Genomic DNA, 8,781 nt, shown 5'->3' on the forward strand with positions numbered 1-8,781 from the left:
ATTTTAAATTCTACTTCTTGTTACAAGTATGGTAGAACCATCACTTCTATCACTTTAAGTTATCTTCCTGATGTATCTGAATTCCTTAGCATATCCAAAACTTCAGAACAACTTGATGATGTAACAGAAACTATGGACTCTCTCTTTTCTAGCATTTTAAATACAGTTGATAACTTAATTGAAAGATGATAAGTTAATCTTACAGCCGTTTGCTGGACAAACCACTGTTCGATTTGCATTAATTCCCAGAAAAAGATATCACTATAATGTGAAGGATGGAAGATTGACATATTGATGAGTAAATTACAGTGCCTTGTAATGAGTTATTGATATATACACAATTGACCTATTTTTCATCTTCAATAATTTTTATGTAAATTAAATTAAATTTAAATTTATGCATTTAGCAGACGCTTTTATCCAAAGCGACTTACAGTGCATTCAGGCTATCATTTTTTACATATCATGTGTTCCCGGGGAATCGAACCCCCAACCTTGCGCTTGCTTGCTAAGGCAGTGCTCTACCAGTTGAGCTACAGGAACACTACATATGACCGTCATATGATATATATCATATTAATGATTAATTATTAAAATTCCCTATATATAATTTGAGTTAACTTTAATGTACTACCCAGTGTGGCTACATATTCATATTGCAAGTATTAGTGGTTTTAGCATCCGTGATAGCGCGAGTGCACCGATAATTATACAGATCGCGAAACAGCCGCAATATTGGCTTAGTGCCAGAAATAGTTGCAGCGCACACAAACATTCCACATTAAACATAGAATCGTTATGAACTTACATTGTCAGTAACTTTAACTTGCACTCAAGGATGTTGCACACGAGTGGAAAGTCTGCAAACGCTATGAAACTCCAGCTACAAAAACTCCGGCTGCTGTGCTTGCGTAGCATAGAATACCTCACTTACGTTAGAAACGTATCTGCTTCAAACTATGTACAGTGCATTTTCTGTAACCCAACACATTAGCAGAATAAATTGCGGACAATAAGAGAAAAGCCATAAAGATTTCACAACAATGACCATATTAGCCCGGTCCTGTCCACACTGCACTGGCTCCCTATCAAACATCGTATAGATTGTAAAATCTTGCTTAGTACTTATAAAGCCCTGAATGGTTTAGCACCTCAGTATTTGAAGGAGCTCTTATTACATTATAATCCTCTACGTCTGCTGCGTTCTCAAAACTCAGGCAATTTGATAATACCTAGAATATCAAAATCAACTGCGGGCGGCAGATCCTTTTCCTATTTGGCGCCTAAACTCTGGAATAACCTACCTAACATTGTTCGGGAGGCAGACACACTCTTGCAGTTTAAATCTAGATTAAAGACCCATCTCTTTAACCTGGCTTACACATAACATACTAATATGATTTTAATATCCAAATCCGTTAAAGGATTTTAGGCTGCATTAATTAGGTAAATTAATTAATTAACACTTCCCATAACACCCGATGTACTTGCTACATCATTAGAAGAATGGCATCTATGCTAATATTAGTCTGTTTCTGTCTTATTCCGAGGTCACTGCAGTCACCCGGATCCAGTCTGTATCTAGACCAGATGGTGGATCAGCACCTAGAAAGGACCTCTACATCCCTGAAAGACAGCGGAGACCAGGACGACTAGAACCCCAGATACAGATCCCCTGTAAAGACCTTGTCTCAGAGGAGCACCAGGACAAGACCACAGGAAACAGATACTTCTGCACAATCTGACTTTGCTGCAGCCTGGAATTGAACTACTGGTTTCGTCTGGTCAGAGGAGAACTGGCCCCCAACTGAGCCTGGTTTCTCCCAAGGTTTTTTTCTCCATTCTGTCATCAATGGAGTTTCGGTTCCTTGCCGCTGTCGCCTCTGGCTTGATTAGTTGTGGTCACTTCATCTACAGCGAGTCTCGTTGACTTGATTGCAAATGATTGCACAGACACTATTTAAACTGAACTGAGATTATATCACTGAACTGAATGATGAACTGCCTTTAACTATCATTTTGCATTATTGACACACTGTTTTCCTAATGAATGTCGTTCAGTTGCTTTGACGCAATGTTTTTTGTTTAAATTGCTATATAAATAAAGGTGACTTGACTTGACCTAGAAGTGGGAACAGACATCTCAGTAACGAGAGGATACCAGGCTGCTGGATCCTAGTATGGTGAAGTCTTCTGTAGCATGGAGTCAGAGACATTCGAATCCATTTGCAGTAAGTTTATCAAAGAATGGTCAGACAATCAGAAATCAGGAACAGCATAAAATGTGTCAAGGGGTATCCAGAATCAGTAACAATACCAGGCAAAAAAATAGTAATCATGTTGAAATGTTGTTGTTATTGCTTTCTTTTTTTTTTGGGGGGGGGGGGGGGGGTTGGCACAGTTTACAGTGCTTGAGTGTTGTTGTTTTTACTGCATATGATAATTCATACTTGGAAAGTAGAACTTAAATTACATTTATTACAAGATGATTAGTTAAATTAATTTTTCCAGTCATGTATTTGGTCATTGAGACTTTTTTTTTTATGTGTAAAAATGCCATTTCTCATCTTGTGTCTTGGGTTAAGTGTCTGCATTAATGATAATCAACCAACAAAAGAAGAAGAGAAAAACCACTCCCTGCTCTTGACAGAATTACATTTTTAGCTTAAAAATGTATATAGTTTAAATTGTTCCCTACCATCACATTTACATTTACACAACCAATAAATAATTTACTACTACTAAAAAGGACCATATATTTCTTCATTGATCTAGTCACTTGATTCTGCTCTCAAAATGCACCAGATTTATGCATTTGCATTACATTACATTTACATTTAGTCATTTAGCAGACACTTTTGTCCAAAGCAACTTACAAATGAGGACAATGGAAGCAATCAAAATCAACAAAAGAGCAATGATATACAGTACAAGTGCTATAACAAGTCTCAGTTAGCTTAAACACAGTACACGTAGCAAGGGCTTTTAAATAATATAATAAATAAAAAGAAAACAGAATAGAAAAATAATAGAGCAAGCTATAGTGTTAGACGTCTTTTTTTTTTTTTTTTTTTTGCTTTTGTTAATTGTGTAATAATTGAAAAGAAAGCAGATAGAATACAAAAAGATTAGCAAGCTAGTTAGATTTTTTTAAAGGGGGGGGGGGGGTGAAATGCTATTTCATGCATACTGAGTTTTTTACACTGTTAAAGAGTTGGATTCCCATGCTAAACATGGACAAAGTTTCAAAAATCAGGTTGTACATTTGAAGGAGTATTTCTGTTCCAAAAATACTCCTTCCGGTTTGTCACAAGTTTCGGAAAGTTTTTTTCGAGTATGGCTCTGTGTGACGTTAGATGGAGCGGAATTTCCTTATATGGGTCCTGAGGGCACTTTTCCCGGAAGAGCGCACGCTCCCGTATAGCAGAGCACTGAGAGCACAGACATTCACTGATCAGAGCGAGAGCGTCGCGAAATGTCACAAAAGGAGTGTGTTTTTGGTTGCCAGGGCAAGACAACCCTAGATTACCTAAAAAAAAAAACAGCATTAAGGGAGCAGTGGATGGAGTTTATTTTTACAGAGCATCAACGGAGTTGTGCAAGTGTTTTTGTTTGTTCCCTGCATTTCGAAGATGTTTGTTTTACAAACAAGGCCGTTTGACGCCAGATTTGCACATCGTTTATTTCTTAAGGATAATGCAGTCCCAACGAAAAAGGGTCACGATCGTGTGTTGGAACCACAGGCGGTGAGTAAAACTGCTTCAAATATCTCTGTGTTGTTAACTTAGCTATCGGCGCGTAAGCACATCAAGTAAACAACATGTGATGTTGTCATCAAACTGCACTTTCCACATGTACCTTAAAAAAAAAAAAAGGCGACATAAAGTGGAACTTAGTCATTTTCCAAAACCGCTAAGCAAATATATACAGTTTCAGTACATACCACATAGAGACGTCCTGCTGTAGTCGTTGCTGCTGCTGCTCTTGTTCAATTTCAGCCTCTGGATCTGATTCTGGATCATAAATATACGCTGAATCTGACTATTAGCCATGGTTTGTTTTGGATGATGTTTTTTTCCTCACGGTAATGTCACAGCTTCCAAACGCTCTCAACGCAAAAGCTTACGTGCGCTCGTGATTCTTTAGCTCCGCCCACACGCCACGCCTCCAGCCTCTCGTGTTTTTCCGGGAAAAAATGGTACAGACTATCTTTCTCTTATAAATATAATAAAACTAAAGGCTTTTTGGAGTTATGAAGGCAGACATCCCAAGTCTCCCGGAAGTTCCGCAAATTAGTTAAAATCTTCGGGATACCTCCCTGAAATGACTTTTTGCAGGTTGGGATGTCTGTGAAGGATGCAGTACTACTCTATAGGTACTCAAGATTAACAGGATATTGAGTGAAAACGAGCATTTCACCCCCCCTTTAAAGAATAGAATTAGTATTAGTGAGTGCTAAAATTAGAGGATCAAATGAAGATGGAATATCTGTGTTTTAAGCCGATTCTTGAAGATGGCTAGGATTCAGCTGCTCGGATTGAGTTGGGCAGGTCATTCCACCAGGAGGGAACATTTAAATTTAAAAGTCTGTAAAAGTGACTTTGTGCTTTTTTGGTATGGCACAATCAAGCTAACTGGATGGTGACACTGTGATGAAACGATGGGTTTGCTGGAACCACAAGCAGTTCTGCCTTGGTAAGGTTGAGTTGAAGGTGATGGTCCATCATCCAGCAAGAAATGTCTGTTAGACGAGCTGAGATGCGAATAGCTACCGTCGGATCATCAGGATAGAATGAAAGGTAGAGTTGAGTGTCATCAGCATAGCAGTGGTGTGAAAAGCCATGTTTCTGAATGACATAACCCAATGATGCCGTGTAGACAGAGAAGAGAAGTTGTCTAAGAACTGAGCCCTGAGGCACCCCAGTAGTTAGATGTTGCAACTCTGACACCTCACCTCTACAAGATTTGAAGGACCTATCTGATAAGTAAGACTTAAACCACTGGAGTGCAGTTCCTGAGATGCTCTTTGCCAGTAGGGTTGATAGGAGGATCTGGTGGTTAACAGTGTCAAAACAGTGGACAGATCAAGCAAGATAAGTATTGAAGATTTGGACTCTGCTCTTACCAGTCTTAGGGTTTCAATAACTGAGAGCAAGGCCGTCTCAGTTGAATGTCCACTTCTGAAGCCAGATTGGTTGCTGTCAAGGTGGTTGCTCTGTGAGAGAAAGCCAGAGACTTAATTGAACACAGCTTGTTCAAGTGTTTTTGCAATGAAAGGAAGAAGGGAAACTGGTCTGTAGTAGAGCCCTGCGCAGGAATGTTTTCTTAAAGGGGGGGTGAAATGCTCATTTTCACTCAATATCCTGTTAATCTTGAGTACCTATAGAGTAGTACTGCATCCTTCATAACTCCAAAAAGTCTTTAGTTTTATTATATTCATAAGAGAAAGATAGTCTGTACCGATTTTTCCCGGAAAAACACGAGCGCCTAGAGGCGTGACGTGTGGGCGGAGCTAAAGAATCACGAGCGCGAGTAGGATTTTGTGTTGAGCGCGTCTGGAAGCTGTGACACAGATCCAGAGTCTGAAATTGAACAAGAGCAGCATCAGCAAAGGCTTCTCTATGTGGTATGTACTGAAACTGTATATATTTGCTTAGCGGTTTTGGAAAATGACTAAGTTCCACTTTGTCGTCTTTTTTTTTTTTTTTAAGCTGTAACGTTACATGTGGAAAGTGCAGTTTGATAACAACATCGCATGTTGTTTACTTGATGTGCTTATGCGCTGATAGCTAAGTTAACAACACAGAGATATTTGAAGCAGTTTTACTCGTGCAGTTTGATGACAACATCGCATGTTGTTTACTTGATGTGCTTACACGCCGATAGCTAAGTTAATAACACAGAGATATTTGAAGCAGTTTTACTCACCGCCTGCGGTTCCAACACACGATCGTGACCCTTTTGCGTTGGGATTGCATTATCCTTAAGAAATAAACGATGTGCAAATCCAGCGTCAACCTGGGCCTTGTTTGTAAAACAAGCATCTTTGAAATGCAGGGGAACAAACACAAACACTTGCACAACTCCGTTGATGCTCTGTAAAAATAAACTCCATCCACTGGTCCCTTAATGCTGTTTCTCTTTAGGTAATCTGTGCAGGGTTGTCTTGCCCTGGCAACCAAAAACACACTCCTTTTGTGACATTTCGCGACGCTCTCGCTGTGATGAGTGATTGCCTGTGCACAGCCTCTCTCTGCTCTGCTATACGGGAGCGTGCGCTCTTCCGGCAGAAGTGCCTCAGGACCCATATAAGGAAATTCCGCTCCATCTAACGTCACACAGAGCCATACTCGAAAAAAACTTTCCGAAACTTGTGACAAACCGGAAGGAGTATTTTTGGAACAGAAATACTCCTTCAAACGTACAACTTAATTTTTGAAACTTTGTCCATGTTTAGCATGGGAATCCAACTCTTTAACAGTGTAAAATACTCAGTATGCATGAAATAGCATTTCACCCCCCCTTTAAACCCGCACCTGCCTGCTCCCGCTGAATGTATGACCAGGCCCGCCCGCTCCAGCAACCTATGTGTTCCACTACCGCCCGCACCCATAATGTTTGTGTCCACTCCCACCTGCTCCTGCGGACTTGATCTCAGAGCTTGTGAAAAATTTACACACATGGGTACTTCAACTAAATATTCGTTCATGTTAACAATCCAGAATAAACTATTTTAAACATAATTGCATTTAAGTAATATTGAAGTAACCAATGCTAAACCAAAGCACCACACATTTCAAAAACACTGGGTAGGCCTATTTTTTTTTTTATATTATCAGTTAAAACCATAGACTGTATAAAAACATGGACGTAGTGTTCGTGACGTCACCCGTAGACTCCTGAAGAGAGTTTTTGAAGCCTAAAGTGTGCAGAGCGAGCCGTCGCCATCTTGGCAGCGCGTCACTGCGCGACTCTCCCGGACAATCGAAAATGGGCAAAAGGGCGGGAGATGGTTGCTGAAGCCACGCCCACCTAGCGCGACGGTTGTTACAGCAGTGGCAATTTACCTGTCACTCAAGTGGCCACGCCCTTAATTATGCAGAACTTTAAGGCTTAATATAATTTAAACGGATCAGTTATAAAAAAATTAACCCCCTCACAGTTGCCATGAAGGGCAAAATTAGCTATATAGACCAAAATTATTTTTTGCACCAGGCTGAAAACATGAGTGTAAATTGAGAGTAAATTTTAATTCAAATTAATAAATGGACGCCACCTTATTGGGAAAAAGCCCTCCCTACACCTACCCTAACCCTACCCAATATTTTATTTTCCACTTTTTAATGACTTTTTCTTTTCTGAAATTTGAAAAGAGAGAAAAAAAAACAGTTTGCCAAAAGGCAGGTCAATCGCGTCAAAACGAATAGATCGACACTGTAGATGGTAGAGTGTGTGTTATTCTATTAGTTTTGCATGCACATGTCAGGATTTAGAAAATTAAATGTGGTGTAAATATATGCTCCCTGTCCGCGGAAACTCCTGATCAGTGGTTTTCACTCCTTGCACATTCATTGGGGTTAAGAAGCTGGCATTTGAGCATTTGCACATCCTGTTGTGATGGTGAGTTTCTTGTTCCCGTGGGTTGCTATTCCTGGTTGCTTACATTATATTGATCTATACCGTATAGCTGTGTGTTGCGATCAGGGCCGTCCCAAGCATGGTTGCAATGTGTTTGTTGTCAAACTCCAAAAAAAAAAAAAAAAAAAACATTATTCTATTTGAAAAAGTTAATATTTGTATTTTATTGACAAAATATTTTAGTCTGCACGTTTTTTTTTTTTTTTTTTTAGATGGCATGTTGTCACATTTCACCTCTATTTTTCAGGGTAAATTAAGAAAAAAAAAAAGTATACACTGTAATTGTGAACTAATACCTTATGTTTGTAATAGAGGTTTGAAATTAATGTGATTTTTTTATTACACTTTGAACCCCATGTGAATTTGCCCTTCTCTCCCCCACACCCGTTGTTGTGTTAATGTTATTGTTCATTTTATAATACCAAAGAACATTAAAGGAAGGACAAAATGGAGATCCATCTTGGAAATAACGAAAACAAAGTGCCTATTAAAATCCAATATAGTGGCCAATTATCCGTGCCGCCATCTTGTAGCAGAACTTCACTTGCGTTAACATCCCATTGTCTCCAATTCATTTTGGCGCCACTTTGACAGCGAATAACTTTACATCTGAGGCGATTAAAGACTCCATTTGTACATTATTTATTTCTAAAGATACATGACAATGTATAAAAAGCTCCATTACCTTCTATGTTACATTATGGCCCCGTAGAAACAGTTTTTTTTTTCACGCCAAAGAACTCCCCGCTCCAGCTTGCCGTCTCTGAAAGATTAACGAAGGCAGTTTACACGCACAGCTACTAGATTTACATCTGTCAGACAGGTTGCTGACATCATCAAGCTTAGTTTGAGTCTGCGCGTCAGAAACGGAGGTGCTAAAATAGCTAAAAATTGACTTCAGTCTCAATTGAGTTCCAATGGGGTCGCTGTGTCCATTTCTTTTACTGTCCATGATTACGACCAGAGATACCGCTTGATGGCATCCGAATCAGAATCAGCGGGATCAGAATGTTAAGGCAGACTTTTTCGCCCAAGTTTTTCTTTTCAACGCAGCATATTTTTTTGGGGGGTTGCTGGCACTTTTATCTGCCTATTGTTATGTATGTACTGTGAAATTTACATGGAAAATAAATTTAATTTGAG

Source organism: Carassius gibelio, chromosome A3, assembly GCF_023724105.1.
Source record: "Carassius gibelio isolate Cgi1373 ecotype wild population from Czech Republic chromosome A3, carGib1.2-hapl.c, whole genome shotgun sequence".
Taxonomy (NCBI): Eukaryota; Metazoa; Chordata; class Actinopteri; order Cypriniformes; family Cyprinidae; genus Carassius; species Carassius gibelio.